This window comes from Delphinus delphis, chromosome X, assembly GCF_949987515.2.
Source record: "Delphinus delphis chromosome X, mDelDel1.2, whole genome shotgun sequence".
In the NCBI taxonomy this organism is placed as follows: domain Eukaryota; kingdom Metazoa; phylum Chordata; class Mammalia; order Artiodactyla; family Delphinidae; genus Delphinus; species Delphinus delphis.
This window is the reverse complement of record NC_082704.1, coordinates 17,265,075-17,292,803: the sequence shown is the minus strand read 5'-3', so window position 1 is coordinate 17,292,803 and position 27,729 is coordinate 17,265,075. Positions and strand designations below refer to the sequence as shown.

Genomic DNA, 27,729 nt, shown 5'->3' with positions numbered 1-27,729 from the left:
ATAGCACTGTATGGGAGTTAGAGTCATGTTCCATTGTGGGAGATAGGCCTTAAACACTGCACAGATTCTTAACACCTAAGAGTTCTAGGCACCACAGAGGCAACAAGCATACAACACAATTATTCTGATTAAACAATAGAGGAAGCTGTTATACCACGTAAAGTCAGAGTGTGAAAGCATAGTAACTTTCCAAAATTGTGTTTAAAAAGAATCCAGGACTGGAAAAGACTTAAGAATCCTCTGGTTCCAATTGATGTCATAGGAATCTTGGAATGGTCCCAAAAGCCAGAGATCATTTCAACTTTCACTCCCTCCCTAATTAAATCCATCTCCATCTTCCATTGTTCTTGTTTTGTTATTTTTTGAGCCTCTCCTGTTCAAGGTTTGGGGAAATACATCATTTGGATACAGATTTGGATTGGTAAATTTATAGCCTTGGTAAATTAACAGGCTCAGAATTTCCTGGAAATTGGGCACTTGCCTAGGTTGATGGTGGAAAGAAGAAATGCAATAACAATGAACTAAGGCCCTGAATACCTGACCAAGCAGCCTAACCTCCTGGACAGATGCCAAGCATGAGCATAAAGCCATAGTGCAGTAAACCAATTCTATTTAAGAACCCTCCCTTTGGGCTACTAAAAGGCAATTGTTTTCTTTGATACACATGTGACCCAAATCTGGTTTTCTATAAGGTGAATGGTGCCAAAAGCCATTCCCACATTATTTTGTTTTTCACCAGCTACTTCTTGCCTCAACTCAGTCACGAACATCAAAGACTTGTTAGGAGTATCTCCAGAAGAGAGTGAGACTTTAAGACAGTGCCTCATCACTGTACATATTAAAATCACCTGGGAAATTTTTTAAAAATACCAATGCCTGGTCCCCACCCCCAGAGATTCTGATTTAATTGATCAGGGTGGGGCCTAAGTGGCTCATTTTTCAAAAGCCACCAGGTGATGCCTTTTTTTTCTCTCTCTCTAGTTGTGGCACATGGGCTCTGTAGTTTGCAGCATGTGGGCTCTCTAGTTGAGGCGCGTGGGCTCAGTAGTTGTGGTGCGCAGGCTTGGTTGCCCCACAGCATGTGGGATCTTAGTTCCCCGACCAGGGATCGCTCCTGTGTCCCCTGCATTGGAAGGGAGATTGTTTACCACTGGACCACCAGGGAAGTCCCCCCACCAGGTGATTCTAATGTGCAGCCAGGACTGAAAACCACTGGTCTAAATGGAGCAAATGCGCATACACTACCCAAAGTGTTGTGTTTTTTTTAAGGTTAAAACCAAACAACACTTAGAGAATAAGTTCATTTACTCTCTACCTACAATATGCAGGGCACTGTATTGGTTGTGTGGTATAAATAGGTTATACCTAAACTTGTCTGGTTTATGATGCTTCTAAGGAAAAGATGGAAAGAAAAGGTTAGAAGGGTTGCTGGCAACCACAAAAACCCTAAACCAAAACCTGAAGTCTTGGAAAAAATTCAGGCAAAATATAATTACAGGATTATGTTCTTTTCCTTGGTTCAGGAGATTATAGCTAAAATGCTTCAGAAATATTCTGTCTGTTTTCTTATCTCCAGAGAAAGATTCCACACTGCCTTGGGGATTAGTCTCCAATCTCACAACCCTTGGGACCCCAGGCCCGTCATCCCTGCCCTCAAGTAGATCATTCATTTACTCCACTACACGTACAACGTCATGAAGGATGTTGGGAAGTACTGTGTCTAAACTACAGCTACATTTAATAAAATCAGGCTGCAGTGTCGTTTGCCTGTATTACTTGTCACCTCAATGATTCCTTAGTGATTCCACTGAACTTTAGGAAGGATCTGGTAAACTAAAAAATGCAAAGGAAGCAGTTAAGTATAGTGGAAGAACAGGCCACAAAAACACAAGCTCTGGTCTCTGATCTTCCATTAACTTAGTGGAGAACCTTGGGCAAGTCATTATTGGTCAAGGTTTCCTCATCTGAAAGATGTGTTGAACCATGATCTCTAAGCTCTGTAGTTAAGATAAAACAACAATAACAGAAGTGTGGATAGAAGACATTAATAGAAACCTGATATAAAACTCAGTAATGGGGTAGAAAACAAGAGAGGCGGGAGGCCTGGAAGAATGCCTTCCTGGTACCACCTACTCAAAACTTATTTTTCAGTCAGTAAATGATTTAATGGTAGTACAGTTAAGGCACCCTGAAAAAAATCAAAGCATTTCCAACACTGCTCCAAAAAAAATCTCCTTAAGAATTTTGCTAATTATAAATAAGAACTTATAAGTGCAGAAAAGTTGTTTTTTAAAAATAAGATGTTTAAATACCAACATATCTTCTAAGTAACTTGCTATCAATTAATATTATTTAGAGAACAAGTATTCTGAAAATCAGAATAAGAAACTAATGCTGAAATGCTAAAAGAATGCCTAACATGTTAGGAATAAATTACCCTAATTGACCAAAGCTTTGCTCACATATGAGATATTTCAAAATGTAATGATGTGCTAACAAAAGTTCTTGTATCCCTCTGCCAAAGTTATAGGGACTGTTATTAAATCCAAGTATGGTATTTGTGTACACATAAGAGCAGGCAACAATTACAATCTAGAGATATTTTAAATTTAATCTTTTTTTAATTTATTAGTATTGTTATGCAGCAATGAGCATTCAGAAAAAAAACTAATCAGTGTGCATTATGCAACAATCAGACAAAATACTCCTAATCCTCTGTCATTCTTCTTCCTTGGCCCCTGGGTACTCATTAAAGGTTAATTTATTTAAATCTCTCAAACATTCATTTCAATCTACTTTAATAAACTAATGAATCTTTGGAACTTTGCCTAATCAGCTTATGTTTTCTATTTTAATATATGTATAAAATGTCTTTTTTTAAAGCTCATTTTTAATAGTTATCTTCCCTCTTGGATATAGAATTGTGCTTCAGTAACAATCTGATGTGAGCATTTGGTAACACACTTATAACCTCATCCAATACAGAGAGAATGGCTGTGGCTTGCCTATTGCTCTTAAACAAAGTTATACTTTAGAGGATAGTGAATTGATTTATGTTTAGTAGGATGATAATCCTCCAAATTTAAATGGTCATTTTGCAGTTTAGTGGGAGTGACAATTATATTGAAGCAAAGCTTCTAACAACTTTGGTGCTTGTCAAATGCTATGAGGGCCTATCAGTGAAACAACTCCATTCTGGTCATTGCAAACCAGAGCAGTGCATGGTACATGCTATGTGGATTGGCAAATATAAGCGAAGTCTTCAAAAGAGCAGCATCTAAATGGAGTCAAAACTTCTACCTTACAATCTGTTCAACTTCCATGTTAAATACATTTTGTTTAATGGTAACTTTAGGAAATCTTTCACGTAACTATCATTAAGTTGAATGTTCCCAGGGTGGTGGCCAACATTCAGGAACTGCACTCCACACTGTATACCAGAATGCCAGAAATCAAAGTCTTGGAGCACTAGGACATTATTTCTAACTCCTTCCCCAACAACTGACACTATAGAATTTTACAGCTCATCAAGTGCTTACACAACATCCTTATGATAGAGGAAGGGATTAATGTCCTTTGATTATAGAGGAGAAAACTGCAGCTCAGGGGAGCTTCAGTGATTAACCCAAAGTTTTAACATGAATGTATGGAGGAGCTAGAACCCAGACCCCCTGGCTACAAATCTTTCCCCTATACCATGTTGCCTTACCTGTAGCATTTGTGTTGAGGTTAATGTTTTTACTGCTGCATGGTTCACCATTGATGAAAGAAAACTTGTAAAAGTTACTTCCAAGATGTTTTGGCAGTAAATAAATCAAATTGATTAAAAATAATTATGATAAATTATTCAACATAACTTATCTTCATAATATAGTAATTCATTGAAGTGTAACACCATGTGTAAGAGCTGGAATCCTTAATTTTAAGTTTTGTTTTCATTCTACATACAAATCAGTAAACATAATAAATGTATTCCCCACCCTTGGTCTAGATTTCAAATATTTAAACTTCTAGTGGAAGTAGATGCTTGGCTCTAAGTTATATTGCTAAAGGTTTTCAAGTTGTCACCTCTGCTTTTCCACACAGTAACTCCAAGGAATTACCTTTCAAAGTTCACTGTTCATTCATTACTCGTCTGTCCACCCATTCATTTATCCAATCATCCAAATGACATTTATGGAATGCCTACTTTGAGCCAAGAGACGTGACCTATGTGGACTCTACCTGAAGCTCCTGCTGCTGCCTTACTTCCTTAGACTAAGAACTCCTTGAAGACAGGAATCCTGTCATTCTGTACAGAATACAGCCAGTTCTACTTGCAGAAAATCACTTAAACACTCTTTTGACAGTGAGATTTCTGGCTCCCCTGCCACCCACATGCCCCTCCAGACATATGCGAATTAGGGGAAGAAACAGCAGAGCCTGCTTATCAAGTCTGACCTTTGGATAATGACTACAGTTCTCCCATTCGAGCTTGCTGCCATTCTGCCTTGTGGTCAACAAAATGATTCAGCTCAAAACGGCAATATATCTGTTGCTGCTTCCCAGATATCCTCTAGCAAGCTACATTTTAAAAAAATTTACTTCTGCCTTTCAACATAGTGGTGAACTGCATCACCAAATGTACTGTCTTATCTGATTCAGTGAGAAGTAGGAGCTTATGGACAAGATGCAGATAAATTTGGAAAAGCTGCAAAATCAGGAACATTCCATTACTCCCATCACTAAATAGATGCTTGATTTTCTTATTTTAACAATAATAACTTACATTCAGACACTGCTATTACCTTTTCAACTCTCCTTCACATCCACCTCAAAGCTACCTTGTGGGAAGCCGCAGGAGGGGTTAGAGCAGCCAAGCTGCGAGGACAGCCCAGGACAGCAGTGGTGACCAACTGGAGCACCAAGCCTGATGGGGGAAAGATACATGGTGGACTCCCAAATGTTCTGTGAGCCTGGCGCCTCCTGGATACCACATGTTATGTAGGTGGTCCTACTTCCCCAGAGCTGGGATATTTGTGGCTTATGCTTCCTGTCCCCGTCATATAGCCATGTGGCTGACAGGGTCCTGGTGCTCTGGCCGGGTGTCAGGCCTGTGCCTCTAAGGTGGGAGAGCCAAGTTCAGGACATTGGTCCAACAGAGACCTCCCGGCTCCACTCCACATAATATCAAATGGCGAAAGCTCTCCCAGAGATCTCCATCTCAACGTGAAGACCCAGCTCCACTCAACGACCAGCAAGCTACAGTGCTGGACACCCTATGCCAAACAACTAGCAAGACAGGAACACAACTCCACCGATTAGCAGAAAGGCTGCCTAAAATCATAATAAGGTCACAGACACTCCAAAAACACCACCGGACGTGATCCTGCCTACCAGATAAGATCCAGCCTCATCCACCAGAACACAGGCACTAGTCCCCTCACCAGGAAGCCTACACAACCCACTGAACCAACCTTATCCACTGGGGGCAGACACCAAAAACAACAGGAACTACAAACCTGCAGCCTGAGAAAAGGAGACCCCAAACACAGTAAGTTAAGCAAAATGAGAAGAAACACACAGCAGATGAAGGAGCAAGGAAAAACCCACCAGACCAAACAAATGAAGAGGAAATAGGCAGTCTACCTGAAAAAGAATTCAGAGTAATGATAGTAAAGATGATCCAAAATCTTGGAAATAGAATAGAGTAAATACAAGAAACATTTAACAAGGACCTAGAAGAACTGAAGAGCAAAAAAACAATGATGAACAACACAATAAATGAAATTAAAAACTCTCTAGAAGGAATCAATAGCAGAATAACTGAGGCAGAAGAATGGCTAAGTGACCTGGAAGATAAAATAGTGGAAATAACAACTGCAGAGCAGAATAAAGAAAGAAGAATGAAAAGAATTGAGGACAGTCTCAGAGACCTCTGGGACAACATTAAATGCACCAACATTTGAATTATAGGGGTCCCAGAAGAAGAAGAGAAAAAGAGAGAGACTGAGAAAATATTTGAAGAGATTATAGTTGAAACTTCCCTAATATGGGAAAGGAAATAGTTAATCAAGTCCAGGAAGCACAGAGAGTCCCATACAGGATAAATTCAAGGAGAAACACACCAAGACAAACATTAATCAAACTATCAAAAATTAAATACAAAGAAAAAATATTAAAAGCAGCAAGGGAAAAACAACAAATAACATACAAGGGAATCCCCATAAGGATAAGATTATCTCGCAGCAGAAACTCTGCAAGCCAGAAGGGAGTGGCAGGACATATTTAAACTGATGAAAGGGAAAAACCTACAACAAAGATTTCTCTACCCAGCAAGGATCTCATTCAGATTTGATGGAGAAATTAAAATCTTTACAGACAAGCAAAAGCTAAGAGAATTCAGCACCACCAAACCAGTTTTAAAACAAATGCTAAAGGAATTTCTCTAGGCAGGAAACACAAGAGAAGGAAAAGACCTACAATAACAAACCCAAAACAATTAAGAAAATGGGAATAGGGGCATACATATGGATAATTACCTTAAATGTAAATAGATTAAATGCTCCAACCAAAAGACACAGACTGGCTGAATGGATACAAAAACAAGACCTGTATATATGCTGTCTACAGAGACCCACTTTAGACCTAGGGACACATACAGACTGAAAGTGAAGGGATGGAAAAAGATACTCTATGCGAATGGAAATCAAAAGAAAGCTGGAGTAGCAATTCTCATATAAGACAAAATAGACTTTAAAATGAAGACTATTACAAGAGACAAAGAAGGACACTACATAATGATCAAGGGATCAATCCAAGAAGAAATATAACAATGGTAAATATTTATGCACCCAACATAGGAGCACCTCAATACATAAGGCAAATGCTAACAGCCATAAAAGGGGAAATCGACAGAACACAATCATAGTAGGGGATTTTAACACCTCACTTTCACCAATGGACAGATCATCCAAAATGAAAATAAATAAGGAAACACAAGCTTTAAATGATACATTAAACAAGATGGACTTAATTGATATTTATAGGACATTCCATCCAAAAACAACAGAACACACTTTTTTCTCAAGTTCTCATGGAACATTCTCCAGGAGAGATCATATCTTCAGTCTCAAGTCAAGCCTTGGTAAATTTAACAAAATTGAAATCGTATCAAGTAACTTTTCTGACCACAACGCTATAAGACTATGTATCAATTACAGGAAAAAATATGTAAAGAATACAAACATATGGAGGCTAAACAATACACTGCTAAATAACCAAGAGCTCACTGAAGAAATCAAAGAGGAAATCAAAAAATACCGAGAAACAAATGGCAATGAAAACACAATGATCCAAAACGTATGGGATGCAGCAAAAGCAGTTCTAACAGGGAAGTTTATAGCAATACAATCCTACCTCCAGAAACATCTCCAAAAACAACCTAACGTTACACCTAAAGCAATTCAAGAAAGAAGAACAAAAAACCCCCAAAGTTAGCAGAAGGAAAGAAATCATAAAGATCAGAGCAGAAATAAATGAAAAAGAAATGAAGGAAACAATAGTAAAGATCAATAAAAATAAAAGCTGGTTCTTTGAGAATATAAACAAAATTGATAAACCATTAGCCAGACACATCAAGAAAAAAAGGGAGAAGACTCAAATCAATAGAATTAGAAATGAAAATGGAGAAGTAACAACTGACACTGCAGAAATACAAAGGATCATGAAAGATTACTACAAGCAACTAAATGCCAATAAAATGGACGCCCTGGAAGAAATGGACAAATTCTTAGAAAAGCACAACCTTTGGAGACTGAACCAGGAAGAAATAGAAAATATGAACAGACCAATCACAAGCACTGAAATTGAAACTGTGATTAAAAATCTTCCAACAAAGAAAAGCCCAGGACCAGATGGCTTCACAGGCGAATTCTATCAAACATTTAGAGAAGAGCTAACACCTATCCTTCTCAAACTCTTCCAAAATATAGCAGAGGGAGGAGCACTCCGAAACTCATTCTATGAGGCCACCATCACCCTGATATCAAAACCAAAGATGTCACAAAGAAAGAAAAGTACAAGCCAATATCACTGATGAACATAGATGCAAAAGTCCTCAACAGAATACTAGCAAACAGAATCCAACAGCACATTAAAAGGATCATACACCATGATCAAGTGGAGTTTATCCCAGGAATGCAAGGATTCTTCAATATGCACAAATCAACCAATGTGATACACTACATTAACAAACTGAAGGAGAAAACTCATATGATCATCTCAATAGATGCAGAAAAAGCTTTTGACAAAATTCAACACCAATTTATGATACAAACCCTCCAGAAAGTAGGCATAGAGGGAACTTACTTTATATGGTCATAAAGGCCATATATGACAAACCCACAGCCAACATCGTTCTCAATGGTGAAAAACCGAAACCATTACCTTTAAGATCAGGAACAAGACAAGGTTGCTCACTCTCACCACTATTATTCAACGTAGTTTTGGAAGTTTTAGCCACAGAAATCGGAGAAGAAAAATAAATAAACGGAATCCAAATCGAAAAATAAGAAGTAAAGCTGTCACTGTTTGCAGATGACATACTATATATAGAGAATCCTAAAGATACTACTAGAAAACTACTAGAGCTAATCAATGAATTTGGTAAAGTAGCAGGATACAAAATTAATGCACAGAAATGTCTTGCATTCCTATACTCTAATGATGAAAAATCTGAAAGAGAAATTAAGGAAACACTCCCATTTATCTTTGCAACAAAAAGAATAAAATACCTAGGAATAAACCTACTTAAGGAGCAAAACACCCTTATGCAGAAAACTATAAGACACTGATGAAAGAAATTAAAGATGATACAAACAGATGGAGAGATATACCATGTTCTTGGATTGGAAAAATCAACATTGTGAAAATGACTCTACTACCCAAAGCAATCTACAGATTCAGTTCAATCTCTATCCAACTACCAATGGCATTTTTCACAGAAGTAGAACAAAAAATTTCACAATTTGTATGGAAGCACAAAAGACCCTGAATAGCCAAAGCAATCTTGAGAAAGAAAAACGGAGCTGGAGGAATCAGGCTCCTTGACTTCAAACTATACTACAAAGCTACAGTAATCAAGACAGTATGGTACTGGCACAAAAACAGAAATATAGATCAATGGAACAGGATAGAAAGCCCAGAGATAAACCCACACACATATGGTCACCTTATTTTTCATAATGGAAGCAGGAATATACAATGGAGAAAAGACAGCCTCTTCAATAAGTAGTGCTCAGAAAACTGGACAGCTACATGTAAAAGAATGAAATTAGAATACTCCCTAACACCATACACCAAAATAAACTCAAAATGGATTAAAGACCTAAATGTAAGGCCAGACACTCTAAAACTCTTAGAGGAAAACACAGGCTGAACACTCTATGACATAAATCACAGCAAGATCCTTTTTGACCCTAGAGAAATGGAAATAAAAACAAAAATAAACAAATGGGACCTAATGAAACTTAAAAGCTTTTGCACAGCAAAGAAAACCATAAAGAAGATGAAAAGACTACCCTCAGAATGGGAGAAAATATTTGCAAATGACACAACAGACAAAGTTAGGACTTCTTTACATAGCTCCTTCTAACCTTGAGATGTGAAGATAAGTGGTATAGAAGATGGGTAAGTGAGTTGTATATGTGAACGGGTTAGAAAGAGCAGGTTCCAATATTTAGCCATAAATCTGGAATAAATAAACAAACAAAAATGCACACAAAAGCACTACTAATTTGGTATAAAGAAGGGCATATGCAACTTTGGAAAGAAATTTCAAACTCTGTAACACCTGCAAAGATCTCAGATATCTGCTACTCGTAGCAAGGAAGGTAGACCCCAAACTTCGGCAAATGTGATTTTGGTGGTATAGAAAATAGCCTAACAAGACCCTCAAAAATGCCTTCTGGGAATAACCCTATAGCATAAGGAACTCTCCTTAATTTGTATTATCCAAGCACATGCAGTTTCTATCACATTATTGAGCTATGGAATGTATAGTTCTTCATTTTGTATATTGTCTCCCATTTCACAGAACTAGAGGCTAAACTAGCAATTTTATATCTCTCTTTGTATACCATAGAATGCATGTTTATGATAAGCTCCTAATTGCCTTAGTGTGTGATATAAAGATCAGTAGGTTTTTAGTTGTTTTTAATTAGCTAAGGCTGATCAATATTTTCTTTAAAATCCTCTGGCCTGGAAGTGAGTTCCTGTTATGTTCCTATTGACCAACAAGAAATGGTGATAAAAGTGACAAAAGGAGCAAGTGATAATATTCATGAGAGTTTTATTAAGTTTATTAATAGAAACATGTTGCTTTAGTTACCTAAAGATATCAGAAAATTACAATTTGTTTCATCTTTGTTGGTAGCTGCACGAGCTATTCCATTACTGAGGAGGAGCTAATTTATGTGTAGCTGTTGAAAACACAATGAACCAGTCACCACAATTTTAACAAGTGCTGATGCTGGAATACCCACTTCAGATAGCATCTGTAACACTGTCATGAAGAAAGTTTACAGTACACTACCTAAAGTAATGACGCTAGTTCCACATTTGCCAAGATTGGTGTCACTGCTATAGTACCAGGTTCCACTGGGGTGGCAATGAAAATTTACTCTTTCATGGTCTTTTAAACAAGGCCAAGGCATATGTCTTAGAATGCTGTTTTTTATTCTCATCTTATGGTCTAAGCTTTATAGCACATGGACTGGGCTAATATGAAGTTTATTTTGGTTGTCCACAAATAAGTCACTCCTTATATGTGTCCTCCTCTTCTCATTCTTTTTTTTTTTTTGCGGTATGCGGGCCTCTCACTGTTGTGGCCTCTCCCATTGCGGAGCACAGGCTCCGGACAAGCAGGCTCAGCGGCCATGGCTCACGGGCCCAGCCGCTCCGTGGCATGTGGGATCTTCCCGGACCGGGGCACAAACCCGTGTCCCCTGCATTGGCAGGCAGACTCTCAACCACTGCGCCACCAGGGAAGCCTGGGGTACATCTTTATGACAAGTGAAAATTAAGTTTACGGAATGTGTGTAGTGTGTGTGTTTGGGGGACCTGCAGAACAGATATAAACAAGTAGCCATAAAACAAGGTGTTGAGTATAAACAAAGTGCTCAAATGCAGTGACTAGGGGCTTCCCTGGTGGCGCAGTGGTTCAGAGTCCGCCTGCCGATGCAGGGGACACGGGTTCGTGCCCCGGTCCAGGAAGATCCCACATGCCGCGGAGCGGCTGGGCCCGTGAGCCATGGCCGCTGAGCCTGTGCGTCCGGAGCCTGTGCTCCGCAACGGGAGAGGCCACAACAGTGAGAGGTCCGCGTACCGCAAATAAATAATAAAATAAAATAAAATGCAGTGACTAATTCTTCAGTGACCTGTTGAATAAGTCAAATTTGAGCTGGTTCCTAAAGAATATGTAAAGCAGATGAGGGGAAGGCAAAACGGATTTCTGGAGCAAAGACGCTGAGTGCAGAGAGTGCAAAAGTATATTTAAGGAAAAGTTAGTGGTCTGTGAGGCTTGAGTAAAATGTAAAAGGGTGCTGAGGAGCACAAAAGCCATGCCTATCTTTTTATTTTGCTATGAGACTTGGATGCTATCTGAATTCCTGCATAGTTTCATTAGCATCACCTAGAAGTCCTACAGAAGAATACCACCCACACTAAGATTCTCTAATGAAACTGGAATACTGCAAGATACATAAACGGACAGTAAAAATGCACAATGAAAGATAATTAGGAAAAAGAAATTGGAGACTGTAAAGTAGAGGAATGATTTAAGGATGCTCACTTCAAACACACCGGACACAGTGTTGGGGTGCAGCAGTAGATCTTAGGGATATAATAGTTATTTCTGAGCCAGGATTTGGGCCTAGAATATTAAAAGCACAATCACATTTTTAAAAAGTTGTCTAGTAGTGGCTTTGACTGCAAATCAGGAGGTAGTTTTCACATGGAAGCCGAGTGCAAAAGGCAGTCATTTGCCAACAGAGATCAGTAGCCGTGATAAGGGTCATCTTTAAATGCCAAGGGCAGTGTTTTGTAAGTCAGATACTGCTATGGATGCATTTGCCCAAGATCCACATATTTGACCAACTGACCTCCACAGAGTAGACCTTCTGTTCTTTATTAAAGCAAAAGCATTTTTTCTGACTTTCAGAACACAGGACACTGATGGCTTTGGTGTTATGGAATCGTGCTGAGACTTCCCTTCCAAACACACGTCACTATCTTCATTCCCTCTTCCTTTTCTGACCTTATATAATTTGTCTTCTTCTTAATTCTCTTCTCTTAGCTTAGGTCTTCCAAGAACATCTACAGGAGTTGTTTTAGCACTACTGATGACCTCCCACAAAGGTTCAAAAGGGAGTACAGATTAGAAGACCTCCAAGAAATGCTAGTGGAATTCTTGAAAATCTGCATGATCTGAAATTGGGAAAATTCTTATTGAACATTTGAAAGCATTAGACCATACCATAGAACTTTTAAAGTTGTAATGGGCCTTAGAGAACACATAATACAATTTCCTTACTTCATATATGAAAAAAATTAGTAGAGAGGTGAAATGACTTGTCCAAGGAACACAGTTATTGATAAATAAAGGAACTAACACTTAGATTTCCTGTGAAATCACTGTTTTTTAAGGCTGAAAGGACATGTACTGAATTATTTAGTTTCTTTTTTATTATGGCAAAAAAAAACCCCACGTAACATGAGATCTACCCTCTTAACAAATTTTTAAGTGTATACTACAGTATTGTTATTTACTGTACAATATGCACATTCTTGTACAGCAGATCTCTAGAACTTTTTCATCTTGCATAACTTTAGTTTCTTTAATGGTCTGTTGAAGTTACATTTTTAGTGATGGCAGTGTCAGTGCTTTCTAGGTAACCTCTTGAGCTTTTATTTTATATGAAGTCATATCAATATAATCTGGTGTCTTACTTCAAGTTGCTTTATTTTAATTTAATGAGAAGGACTCCAGGTTGTATGGCAATGATACTCTCTTACACACAGTTTTATATTTAAAGAATAGGTCCTTGATACATTTTATTCAATTAAAATTTAAAAGTTCTGTTCAACAGAGGCAGGATAAGCAAAGTTAAAAAACAAGCCACAAACTGGGAGATGATATTTACAAAGCACAAGGGATTAGTAGGCAGAATAGATAATCTCCTTCAAATCAATAAGAAAAAGACTAACAACCAAATAGACTAATGGACAAATGATATGAATAGGCAATTCATAGAAGAGGGAACACACGTGGCCAGTAAACACATGGAAGGATATTAAACCTCACTAGTTAAGTGAGAGAATGGTCAATAAAACACAGTGAGACATCATTTCATGCCCACAAAATTGGCAAAATGTTTTAAGTCTGACAACACTGAGTGCTGAAAAGTGTGGAGAAACAGGAACCCTCTTTTACTACTTGTGGAAGTATAAAATAGTTGTTATGGACTGAATGTTTGTGTTTCCCCAAAATTCTTATGTTGAAATACTTAACTCCAATGTGTTAGTACTAGGAGGTGGAGTCTTTGGGAGGTAATAAAGTCATGAAGGTGGAACCCCCATGAATAAGATTAGTGTCCTTATGAAAGAGACCCCAGAGAGTTCTTTAGCCCTCTTTTCTGCCATATGAGGATACATAAGTTGACAGTCTGAAGCCTGGAAGAGGGTCCTTACCAGATCATGACCACACTGGCACCCTGATTTCAGACTTCCAGTCTCCAGAACTGTAAGAAATAAATTCCTATTGTTTATAAGCCACCCAGTGTACGATAATTTGTTATAGCAGCCTGAGCTATAAGATAGTGGTATTACAACTCCGGAGAACAACCTGGCAATGTCTAGTAGAGCTGAAGATGCACACACTGTGGAACACAGAAATGCCACTTCAAAGTGAAACACACATACACAGGAGACAAATACAATGATGGTTTTGGAGTACTTTTTGTAATAGTGAAAAGTGAGAAAAAAACCTAAAAACTCCATCAAAAAGGAAACAGACATGTTGAGAAACAGTCATTCATAAAGTGAAATACTCTAGAGCTGCTAAAATGAATGGGTATGTATATCAATATAGATAAATCTCAGAAATATTAATATTGAGTGAAAAAAGAAAGTTGCTTAAAGATATATAAAGTGTGATATAAATATTGTAAATACTAAGCCTATGCAAAATGTTTCTAGATGCTTACATATACAAACACATGGATGGACAAGACCCACACCAACTTCAGGATGATAGTTCCTTTGGGGAAGAAGGGAGGAAAATGTGGCTAGGGAGAGGTACAAAGTAAACTTCAATTGGTCAACCCTATTTGTATTCTTAAAGGACTGTTAACAAATATGGAAAATATTAATGTTTGGTAAGTCTGTACATGTACGGTGGGTATAAACGTATACCACGTTTTTCTCTATATTTGAAGTTTTTCATAATACAATACTTTCTGAAAGAATGGAGAAGTACATTTCCTTTACAACTATTGTTGCTTACTTTAGAAAACTAAAGTTAGCCATATGGTAGATATTATGTCAACTCTGAACCCTGTTTTGTCAGCCATCAGCTTATGCAGTTCAAATCGAGAGAGCTGGGCTTAGGGTCCCTTTTTTATTTTAAATAAAGCCCCGCAAAGAGATAAGCATATGCAATTACACATCATAAACTTTCACTATATATATTGTCAAGTGCATACTAGGATCACATTTTAAATCATTCATTTGTTGTGCCTCAAAAGTGACAGCATCTGCAGACATTAGCTCCATATTCAAGCCAGTGAGATGAGTCACCATGCCCTTTGTTAACTTCATAAAACACTCTCTACTTTCAGGTGAACTTTCCTGTGCTTGGATTAGGTCTAGACATTAATTTGGAGTGTACACTGTTTTTAGTTTGAGGAAAACACAAGGCAGCAGCCTGATGCTTCGCAAATGGTGTAGAAAAATTCTTAAAAGTCAACATGAAGTAGTTCAAACATATACAATTGAAAGCTCTTTAGTAGCCAGAGCTCAGTGAGGAAGAAAATCCTAGAACGTTTAAGAGGGAACGGACTTCAACTAATTTTAGAAAGTAATTTACATGGTCTTAAAAATGGTTTATAGAGAAATGGTCACTATCCAAATCACATAGACTAGTGGTTTCTGAGCCTATGTCAATATCAGGAAATTATACACACTTGCTGGGGTTTATGTAGATAAAACAGACTGTGTTGATGGACACAACTCTCTACTAATAGACTAATTAACCTGGCCCCAAATTCAGAAACTCATGAAAAGCATTTAAATTCATGTTAAATGTAAATGTGCAATTATCTGTAACCTTGATACCCAAAATAAACAGCACTCAGAACCATAGGAAAGCCCTAATAAAACATTTGAGATTGAGAACTTGATTTTTAGGAGTTAGAAAAGTAATCAAAGAGCAAAACCAGTCATGCTAGGGCAGGGTTTCATTCATACACTGTGTCTAGGGACAGAGCTAATAATCCATAAGGTCTGAAAAGTCATGAAGTTCCTCCAAATTTAGGCAGAGGCACAGCTATCTATAAATGGGCTGATTTCTAAATGTGGATACATGCTTCAAAATACTACAGAGCTTTGCAGTGATACTGTCCCCTCTGATTGGAATACTCTTCTCCACTCCTCTTCACTAGGCTATAATTACTCATTCTCTAAGCCTCAGTATGAACATCACTTTCATGGGAAGTCTTTCCACCTTCTCTACCCTCCACATTTCAGGTTCTGTATTCCTGACAGGTATTCTATTACCCTCTTAACAATCACCCATTATAGTACTTTAAACTTTGTCATCTTCCTTCCTAGACTTAAGCTCGTGAGCCAAGAATCAGTCCTGTCTTGACTAGTATAGTTTCTCCCAGCAAAGCATAGTACCTGGCACACAGTAGGAACTTGACAAATATCTGTGGAATATATTAATGAATGAACGGATGCATGCATAGCCAGATATAAGTATGTTAATGTGTTGATCAAATTCCACACAGTGCAAAGTTACTATTTAAAAAAAGCATATTAGATAACATAAGGGTTTGTATGTATGTTTCTTTAAATGTGGTGATGGATTGTATTATGCATGTGTTTATGAAGAGGGAGGGACTTTCTAAAAACACAGATACTAGTATGTCTAAATCCTGAGGAGTCATAATTCTTCAGATTTATGTATTTATGCTCAAACTGTTTCCATCCATGTTTCATTTATTCTTACAACCTCCAAGAAAAATAGATAAGGACAGATATTATCACTGTTATTTTTCTGAAGGGGAAATGGATTGAGAAGTGAAGTGAACTTGCCCAACTGTAAATGGTATTCCAATATCCGAGTTGATGCTCCAGCCACTAGAACACTGTATCCCGGCAAGATTACAATTATTATCACAATCATTTTAGAGTGGGAGAAACAGATATGAGCAAATATCTGAGACAGAAAGAAAGCTCATAATTCATACTCACTAATCTGCTTTGCAGGCTCTAGCAAAGGTAATTTAACTTCTGAGTTCAAGTTACTTTACTTAACCAGCACATACACACAAGGAGATATTAGGGCTGGGATGGAAGTTTACTTTGAGTTTTAAGTTGATAAAATTCTGCATTAATATTAGTCATTCAATTTCATAGAAGAAATCAACAGTCTGATTAGATGAAATGCATTTAACAAGAATGACCAAGATTTCAGAAAGAAGAATTAAATCTAATATTTTTATGAAATACTATTGATAAAAAAAGTTGAGTCTGATTTATCTTTGTAATTAATACCGTGTGGAAAATCACATTGAGATTAAAATATCTATATTAGTTGAGCTCCTTTCTGAGCCCTTTATGATCTAGTTTAATTACCATTACACGAAAGCACTGAAATGAGCTTCTATTCTCCATATTTCTTTTCCTTAAGAAAATCAATAAAATTCAGTAGGGTGTTTTCAAACCCAGGAAGCAAAGTAGGTACTGCTCCCAAAGCAGTTCTGAGGGTCAACTATGAATGAGATTTTATTACATTTTCAGCCTCACATGATGCCTTTCCATCAAAGAACTCAAGGACTTCATAGGAATGGCCACTTCCCTGGAGTTTGTCAGCAGGGATCCATGGAGGATGCCTTTGTCCCGAAGTGAAAGGCAAAGGTGACCTTCTTAGACTGAGCGTGGTGGAGATCAGGCATACTATTGTCATGGGCTCTATTAACCAATTTTCACTGGCAGATAATATTCAAACTCCAAAGGAAAATTTCAATGTTAAATGTATTCTATGTGTTTATAATATTTATTGTAACAAATATCAATGTGCACTTCTTTATTCTAGCCCTTCTAGTTTCACCCTATCTCTAATGTACTTGCTGATCCTGCTTTTCCTTTTAGGTCTTTCTCTCTGATGGGCTAGTTGTTCCTCTGTGCTCCAGGGAAATAATAAGTAATAAGGACAAAAGTTACCTATACCTCAAGAGCTGACATAAGAAGGTAAATATTAGGGCAGGGTACCATAATTATAATAATTGCTTTGATTAAATGCCTACTACATGCCACAGTGCCACCCTGAAGCAAAATGATGTGCTCTAAATATGGTGTCTGGTGGTATGTGAAATCCCAAGCTTTCATATCTTTTATGGCCAAAGGGATGATGTAGAACTTGTTGGGATAATAATAATGGCTAACATTTATTAAAAGCACAGTACAGGCACCGTTCTATGAGCTTCAAATGCACTGACTCATTTAATCCTTACGATAACCCTACTAAGGTATGTGGTATTTTAATGCCCATTACAAAGAAACTGCTACTGAAGGGTGAAATCACTTACTCAAGCTCACACAGCTGGAAAGTGATGGGGCTAGAATTCAAATCCAAGCAGTCTGGCTCCGGAGTCTACACGCTTAACCACGACATTAATAACAAATTGGTTGAGATTAGGAATTGTCCCAACAGAAAGAAAAAATCACACAGTTTTAGGGCTGGAAAGAAACCTAAAGATTATTTAGTCTGCAACCTAAATGTCCATTGACAGATGAATGGATAAAGAAGATGTGGCACACGCATAGCACAGGGAGATCAGATTGGTGCTCTGTGACCACATAGAGGGGTGGGATAGGGAGGGTGGGAGGGAGGGGGACGCAAGAGGGAAGAGATATGGGGACATATGTATATGTATAACTGATTCACTTTGTTATAAAGTAGAAACTAACACACCATTGTAAAGCAATTATACTCCAATAAACATGTTAAAAAAAAGACGTGGCACATATATACAATGGAATATTACTCAGCCATCAAAAGAAAAGAAATTGAGTTGTTTGTAGTGAGGTGGATGGACCTAGAGTCTGTCATACAGAGTGAAGTAAGTCAGAAAGAGAAAAAAAAAAACGTATGCTAATGCATATCCATGGAATCTAAAAAAAAAAAATGTACTGATGAACCTAGTGGCAGGGCAGGAATAAAGACATAGACATAGAGAATGGACTTGAGGACATGGGTGGGGAGGGGGAAGCTGGGGGTGAAGTGAGTAGCAGTGACATATATACACTACCAAATGTAAAATAGTTAGCTAGTGGGCAGCAGCAGCATAGCACAGGGAGATCAGCTCAGTGCTTTGGGACAACCTAGAGGGGTGGGATAGGGAGGGTGGGAGGGAGGCCCAAGAAGGAGGAGATATGGGGATATATGTATGCATACGGCTGATTCACTTTGTTGTACAACAGAAACTAACACAGTATTGTGAAGCAATTATACTCCAATAAAGATGTATTTAAAAAAAAGAAAATGATGATAAGGCAGTCAGGAAATCAGATTTTTTTCCCTTTGATATCATTAGGTGATTTGATCTCTGGACATGATTTTCCATTGTTGAGCTTTACAGATTTTGTGGAGGCTAAAGCTTGAAGTCATAACATTTTTTTAAACATCTTTATTGGAGTATAATTGCTTTACAATGGTGTGTTAGTTTCTGCTCTATAACAAAGTGAATCAGCTATACATATATATATATCCCCATATCTCTTCTCTCTTGCATCTCCCTCCCTTTTGATAGGGAGGATCAACAGAGGAGGAATCTCAGGCCAGAACTGCTGCTGGGGAGCTGCAAGGTGTTTCTGGACTAGGATCAAGAGGGAGTCTCCCCTGCACAAAGCAGTTGGCTAGGTTTGTCTTCCTATTTGAGCTTCAACAGACAAAGACTGCAAGAGAAGACAAGATAAACTACTAAGGAGGCCTGGAAGATGAGAGCCCTGAGTTGGTACTCACTGGCTTGTTGACGTAAGAAAAACAGTATCACCAATACATTCCCCTGCTCAGAGGCATAAGCAACAGAAATGCGGTGGAGTTTAAAGCAGGTTGCAGGGGGAACAACCTGGCAAAACCAGACACCCCCCGCTCCCTCCCCCAGGATGGGTAAATAAATCTCAGCAAGACATCTTATCAAGCATCCATTTCTAGGGTATTGGATCTCAGGGTGGGTAGGTGCTTCTCAACTTGTGTTCCTCATGGGGCCTGAGGAAGATTAGGTGAGGACTACAGGAGAAATCCTCCAGGGAGCAAGGAGCCTTCCATTCTTTGGGTAACAGCAACTAGATCTGATTAAAGTAATTTTCTGAAAGTCTTTTAGACTTGGAAATAATCTGAGATCATCCTTTTTTCATAGATTGAAACAGGGATATCAAAAGAGGTGAAATGACTTGCCCAAGGGCTCACCCTAAGCTGGTAGCAGAATTTAGGCTCTGTCATGTTCTCTGACGGCTCCCTGCCCCCATCCTCCTCTAGCCCTGCATTGTATCACACTGGTGCCTCTTTAGGAATGAGCTAAATTAAACTGGCAAGATTCAGCTTTATTTCTTTTATAGATAGAATGTTAGTGATATACCTGGAATAGAATATAAAGAAGTAATGCAACACACACACACACACACACACACACACAGAGATTATTTAGTCCAACCTTCTTATTTTACCAATGAGAAAAGGGAGGCAGAGCAAGGTTAAACAACTGGCCTAAGGTCACACGGTTTGCAAGTAGCTTGAACTTGCATTACAGTGCAGGTCTTCTAAACCCTAGTCAAGCGTTCATTCCATTATATCATATTATGCTTTCCCAGATACGTTCATATGGCAAAATACAAGTAGAATTCAGTTATACTGTCTTTTCTGGGCCTGCACCTGACCTATTGAACATGGCTAGAGAACATTCCCATAGCTGAGCTGACAGGCTTCACTTTCATTTAAAGTAATCACGATCACAAGCCTCAACTGAGTGCTCATCTCTGTGCAGCAATGCTACTTCTGCATTAAACTTGCTTTCCCACTCTTCAAAGTGACTATGATATATCTTCACCTCTCTCCTCAATCCTCCCACATCTTTCCCACTCCTCTCCCACTTCCTGCCCTTAGCTGATGATCTTGCCTCATATTATGGAGAAAACAAAAGTCATCAGAAAGAGCTCTCTCATCTTCCCACCACCAAATCTACAAACTGACCTACATCTTTATCTATACTCTGTCTCTTCTGTCTTTTTAAAATAGAGTGTCCCTGAATCCCATCTTCTCTTGCCTGCTCAAAGACTTTGCTCCTGCAGACATCCCTTTTCTTCTGCATCATCAGTTTTCCCTTTTTACTGGATGTCAGTCTTTATTTCTACTATTTCATGTCCTGTATTTCTCAACCATCAGTAAATCCTGCCTATTGATTCTAACTTCAAAATACATCTTGAATCTCTCCATTTCTCTTCATTTTTGCTAACATCATCTTTGTCCAAGTCACCATTTTCTCTTACCTAGACTCCTGCAATAAAAAGAAATGGCCTTCTAATAGGCTGTCCTGCTTCCATTCTTGCCCACCTTTAACTCATTCTCCACTGAGCAGCCAAATTAGTCTTTATAAAATATATTTTAAAATTCATATTACTCCCATGCTTAAAAACTTTCTATGGATTCCCACTGCTTTTAGAATAAAATCCAAAATTCTTGAGGTCTATAAACCCTGTATGATGTGGCCCCTATTTACCTCTCCCAACGTCATCTCATGGCATGCTCCCTTTCACTCAACTGTGCTAGCTTTCCCTCTGTTCCTACAACACACCCAGTCCTTTCTTGCCTCAGAGACCTGTGCCTACTGTCTCTTAGGCTCTTTGTGTGACAGATACCTTTTCTGTTACCAGATCTTAGCCTGAAATGAGTCTTTTCAGAGAAACCTTCCTTCCATTATATCTATGTAGGTCCTGCCAATTTTTTTTTCATCAATAGCTGTGCTAGCACTTACCACCATCATTAGGAATTTTACACATGTACTTATTTCTTTGTTCACTTGTCTGCTTCAAAGCTCAGTGAGGTCAGGGACCTTTGTATATCTTTTTTTCACTGTTGTATTTATAATATCTAACAGAGTATGTGGCACCAAGTAGGTGCTCAATAAATTTTTGCTGAATTATGAAATGAATGAATGAATTAGTGGATCCCATTGAAAAATATCTAGGACAATGGTCAAATGGGGAGAGACACAGTACTTAGAATAAACCAAAAGAAAAGGAGGAAGAAGTCAATTCACGCCATCCAAAATATGGATGCTCTTCTTCAGGTCTTCTATAATCACTTATCAACACATTGCTATCAAAGGTACTCTAACCAGGGGAAAATAACTCTGACTTCTTTAGGGAAAGAATCTGGCTGGTTTCATGATCCTAAATCTTTTGCCAAACTGTAATCAGCAGACAGCAGATTCTGATCTCCTTTTGTGGTGATCTCTTTCTGAATGGGAAAAAAAAAAGAATATCTGCAAAGTTAACCCATATAAGGGACAGGACCTTGAGGATGATAATCATTTGTCAAATATGCTCCTTCTCACTACACACACTTGAACAGAAAGTGGGAGTTACATTTTACTTGGTTATTTTTACCTCAAGTCATTTACTCCTCTGCTAAGTAGTTTATCGATTCTTCAACATCAATTTAGAGCTGGAGTTTACAGCACTCCGTCAGAAATCTTATAGTGCTCAAAATAAATGTCTTGCCCAAGCAATAACATGTCAGTTGTTGAAGATGCAAGTCAGGAAAACAAATGCACCTAAAGTTAGAAACTAAATACAGATATCACCTCATACACACACACTTGGGATGTGACCTTTCTAAGAACAGAAAATAAAAGAGAAAAAACTCTATAACATACGAAGAATTCAGTAGTATAAGGAGGCTAATAAGGAAAGTGTTAGAATTCACTATAGTCTACTACCTCCCACTGATGTTCCATAAGAGTTATTTTAGACAGGAAGCACAAGGTTGCCAAATGTTCTTATTCTACATTTCCTGTACTAGCTTCACATCCTACACATCTAGCCCTAGTATTAAAAATATTGCCCATGATATTTTACTTCCTGGCCTCTAAAGCATGAGCCTCCAAGGCCTGCCTATAAACCTTTCGGCATTCAAATTCCAACTTTCATCCTGTAGAAAGCACATCTGCCTACACAGACCACCCCCTTCTAGCCAAATGTTGGTTATGCTCAAATGCTTTGGGATTAGGAGTGAGGAAGTCTTGAGTTACATATCTAAGTATAACCCATTAACTGATGGGCCAGAGAAACACAAGAAAGACAGAAATGTTTTAACAGTGTCACCCAAGGTGTAAGTATTCATGTATAATGACACATACATATAGGACTAAATTTCCTTTTCACCTTAGAAGGAAAGCAGGTGCTAAACTTTCTTGAGTCTTAGCATTGCACATTTAAAATAACTGCTTTACATGTTTGATTTGGAGTTGCAACTCATCTGAGACACTTAGGGGATTCCCCAAAGTGCACCAGAATTTGGGCATATATGAAATTTTAATTACTTTCCATTCCTTTTCTCCAATTTCCTCATAATTGCTCTTCCTGATATGGTCCTATGTTCTTTAGGGGATTGTGGAAAGGGTTCCAACACACTAGGTGGTCTTATAAAACTGCATGACCAGGCAGGGCCATTCCTTCAACAAATATTTATTGAGTACCTGCTAGGTGCCAGGCACTGTTCTAGAGGCTGGCATAACAGGCCCACAGAAGGGATGCACATGTTAAGAGAGTAACAAGGAGAGAAGGATATCTGATTTCTAAGGCTGTTCCTTTTTTGTTTTTAATCAGGCAATGGAACAGCAACTACCATAGGCTGTCAGTAGCAGGTGAGATATCAAACAAGAGGTCTCTTCCTCAGGGCACCCTCCTTTCTAATTCCAGCATAGCACACCTCAGGATCCAGGGAAAAGAGATCTGAAAATTGGAGGCAATTTTGTGCTGAGTAACTGAGACAAACGGAACACTCTCCAAAGCCAGCTACCCAAACCATCCCTGCCTTGAGCCCAGTTCACTGCCGCTTGCTTTATATCTTGGGTTTAAGGTCACCTTTTTTCTCCCCGTCCTTCTACTGCAGCATATAGAGGAAGTTCAGGTACACAAATATCTTTACGCTGGTGAGAGGAAACCTTAAATTTCTACGCAGATCATTCATTCATTCAACAAATATTTAGTAAGCACCTACTATGTGCCAGGGATGGCTCTTGGTGCTGGGACTATATCAGTGAACAGACAGATATTAAGCCCTACTCTCATGGAGTTTACAATTTAAATGGGAGTTGTTGAGGTAAGTTACAGTTAATGTTGCAATAACCCCACAGCTTAATAGTGGTTCAGGTGATTACACATTCCCTTCTTGTTTTTCCTTTCTCTAGCTACTACTACAGAGCCCCGCCTTTGGGCCTATGTCTTTTTGCTGCTTTTTTAAAAACTGAAGTGTAGTTGATTTACAAACCTATATCAATTTCAGGTGTATAACACAGTGATTCAATATTTTAACAGATTATACTTTATTTAATGTTATTATAAAATAATGGCTATATTTCCCTGTGCTGTGCAATATATCCTTGTTGCTTATCTATTTTATATATAGTAGTTTGTATCTCTTAATTCCATAACCCTATTTTGCCCCTCCTTCTTTCCCTCTCCCCATTGGTAACCACAAGTTCGCTCTCTGTATCTGTGAGTCTGTTTCTGTTTTGTTATACTCACTAATTTATTTTGTTTTTTAGACTTCACATATAAGTGATAACATACAGTATTTGTCTTTTTCTGACTTATTTCACTAAGCATAATACCCTCCAAGTCCATCCATGTTGTTGCAAATGGCAGAATTTCATTCTTCTTATGGCTGAGTAATATTTCATTATGTGTGTATATATATATATATATATATGCATAAAACATCTTCTTTATGCATTCATTTGTTGATGGACACTCAGGTTGCTTCTATATCTTGGCTATTATAAACAGTGCTGCTATGAACACTGGGGTGCATGTATCTTTTCAAATTAGCATTTTCATTTTTTTCAGATATATACCCAGGAGTGGAATTGCTGCCTCATGTGGTAGTTCTATTTTTAGTTAAAAAATTTTTTTGGCTGTGCTGCACAGCATGCAGGATCTTAGTTCCCCAACCAGGGATTGAACCTGTGCCCCCTGCAGTGGAAGCATGGAGTCTTAACCACTGGACCCCCAAGGAAATCCCTATTTTTAGTTTTTTGAGGAACCTCCATATTATTTTCCACAGTGGCTGCACCAATTTACATACCCAACAGTGTGCAAGGGTTTCCTCTTCTCCACATCCTTGCCAACATGTGTTATTTGTGGCTTTTGTAATAAAATGGCAATAAGTATATTCCTATCAAAAATTACTTCACCTTCTTGGTGTTTTGATGTTTCTATATTCCACTTTCACACCTATATGTAGCCTGGATGCTCTCTTTCAGCTGCTTCTACTCCTCTTTCAGGTCCTCAGGCACATCCCCTTTAGTTGTGATTATCTCTAATGAACAGAGCTCTCCTTACAATGGTACCCCATATTTCTTAAATCCTGGTGACAGCAATTTGACCCAAAGTACCAGGGCACTGGGCTCTGGCTTTTAGTCTTGGGAATCTCTGATTAGCCTCTTAGCTGAGCCTCCAACTCCATTTACAAATCCTTGCTTTCCTTAATTCCTCTCTAATATTTTCTTTTTGTTTACTTTGTACTTCTATTTTTTTCCTGACAAACATTTCTCAACCAAGGTGAGAAAGGAAGATAGCTGGGAATATGAAACAGCAGGATTCAATTTAAATAAATCTATTTGTTAAAAAAAATCTGGATTGTCAAGGATGATTTGAAAAAGAAAGTTTTGGAGGCCAGGTACCATGTCTTCATAAAACTCTGATCTCATATATACACTATTGCTTCCTGTGGAATTTCTGCAAGCTGTTCTTTAAAATAATTGTGCTGTGTGTTTCTGGGTTCTTATGAGGTTTTAACATTTTGAAACCACAGGGGCAAACAGGAAAATCTTAAAATGTGATTGCTCAGTAGTCAAGGAAGAAATTTCCCATTTTCCCCACCCTCCAATTTTTTCCATCCCATCTGAAATAGAAAACAAGCTGAAAATATTTCAGTCCAAAGGGTAATTTTATGAAAAAGATAAGCACCTAGGAATAGAGGCGTATAATGAAAGTGTCTCCTCTACCATAGAGCAACACTAATGTAATTCAATAAAGTTTATAAAACCGTCCCTGCCAATCAAAATCTAGAAAAGACAATTTCCTGTTTGTGGAAATAGATGTGATACTGAACAGAACCAAATCAGGCTGCAATTAACTTTGAAAAAAACCTGATACACTAGGTTCAGGTTAGCTAGAAGAATGTGGCTGCATTTTAACACATTTGCATACTAGTTTAATAAAATTAAGATTTCCAAGAGAATTCTCATCCTAGGGCATGGAGAGGGGGAGCGGAAGGAGTTATATAGAAAAAAAGTTATATAGGAAAAATAGCTGCCAGTCACTGAGAGTTTACTATGTGCAAGGCACTTTTCCAAGTGCTTTATATATTTTTTCTCATTTAATTCTCACTATAATTTTAACAGGTGGGTGTTCTTATTATCTCAGTTTTACAGATGAGGCAACTGAATCTCAGAGATTAAGTTAGATGTGTAAATTTACACAAGTAATAATAAGTAGAATTCAGACACAGGTCTGCTCTTAACTGCTAGGCCATGTTGCCACTCATAAAATATATTAAAAATATATCTATATAATATATACTTACATATAATAAATCTATATATTTATAATAGATAAATTCTAGATACCCAGACTGCCTAAATCAGTTACAGTAAACTATAATTTACATCACACAGGAGCCCCTGGGAGGTACAGAGAAGCAGGGTGAGGGAAGGTAATGAGCACAGGCCCACATCAGGACCCAGGCAGATCATTTCTACACTCCTGGGACTGTTGCAGGATGAAGTTCCCAGGCTTCTTTTTAAAAATGAAAATACCCTTTTCTTCTGATTTTAAAATAATGCATGCATATTATGATTGTTGCTGTTTTAAAATCAGACAATAGGAAATGTTTAAAAAAGCAAAAATTTAAAAAAGCAAATGAAAATCTCACCCTTACTCCTGCCAACTGGTAATAACATTCTGTGTAAATCCTTCCAAACATTTTTTTGTTTGTATACCTCTAGCCTCCCCCTCCAATAATTGTTTTAAAAATAGGACTGTACTGTGATTTTATTTTATCCCTTCTAACATAAGTATCTACCCAAAGAATATAGATCTCTGTTGCTGTTTTAATGGATTTATGATATCCATTATAGAGATGTACCATAATTTGCTTAGCTATTCCTCTCTTAAATGGTTTCCAATTGCCATGATAATAAAGGAAGCTGCAGCAAACACACTGATACATCTTTGGTAAATATTTTATCCTGTGGTCATTAACCCTGAACTTGAAATTCCACAAGACTTCAGGAACCTCAACCTTACCTATGTGCACTCCCTTGATAAATTACGGCTAAAACATTCATTCACTCATTCATTCATTCAACAAATATTTATTGGGTGAACATGTTGTTCCAGACACAGGCCTATGCTCTGTGGATATGCAGTGAGTAAAACAGACAAAAATCTCTGCCCTCAGAAAGCTCACATTTAGAGGATGAAATTAATGATAAACAAAATAAATGATATTGTGTAAGAAGGTGGCAAGTGTTAAAGAGAAAAATAAGCAAGAAAAGGGGAATTTCTTCTACAGTCATTCAGCATTTATTCTATCATCATGCTATTCCGTTTAATTCACTAAACATCTGTTGAGCCCCTATGTTATGTTCTAGGTTACTGTTCTAGGTATTGGGAATGGTGCATGTAGAGCTGAATGAAGTATGAGTCTTAGGGTAGAGAAGCTCACAATTATTTTCTTCCTTGTGACTTAATCATTTCATCTGTGTGTGTTTTGTCTTCACAACTAGATTAGAAAACCCTCAAGGGCAAGAGTCCATGTTTTATACTTCTCTTGTGTTCTCCTGAGCTTTTAGCATAATGTTTCTTTTTAACAGAATTAATGGTTAATAAATGCTCGTTATGTACTGTAAAAAAAATTCTAAATGAATTAGCTAGTCATGAAGCAGCATGACAGAGTAGAAAGAGCACTTGATTAGGAGCCCTGAGACCTGTCTTCTACTCTAAGCTCTGATGCCAATTAATTGTATTGGCTTCAGATGAGTCATTTAACGCCTCTGAACCTCAGTTTCCCCATCTATAAAACAAGGATATCAAGCTAAAGGTTCTATAACATCCCAGTTAGCTCTGCCATTCTATTACTCTACTGAAATGAGTTATGTCACATGTATTACCATGAATGTT

The 27,729-nt window shown here is 37.9% G+C and overlaps 1 protein-coding gene across 3 annotated transcripts in view; it reads right to left on the bottom strand.

The window, feature by feature from the left end:
* ENOX2 (ecto-NOX disulfide-thiol exchanger 2) overlaps positions 1-27,729 on the bottom strand; it is a 284,389-nt gene that overhangs the window by 181,482 nt on the left and 75,178 nt on the right. The window contains exon 1 of one of the 3 annotated variants that reach the window (XM_060002344.1): positions 13,729-13,786. The exons of the other annotated variants lie outside the window; for them this stretch is intronic. The gene's annotated coding sequence lies outside the window, so the exon portion shown is untranslated. Of the gene's footprint in view, positions 1-13,728; positions 13,787-27,729 lie in introns of those variants that run through there. 3 annotated transcript variants of the gene reach the window in all.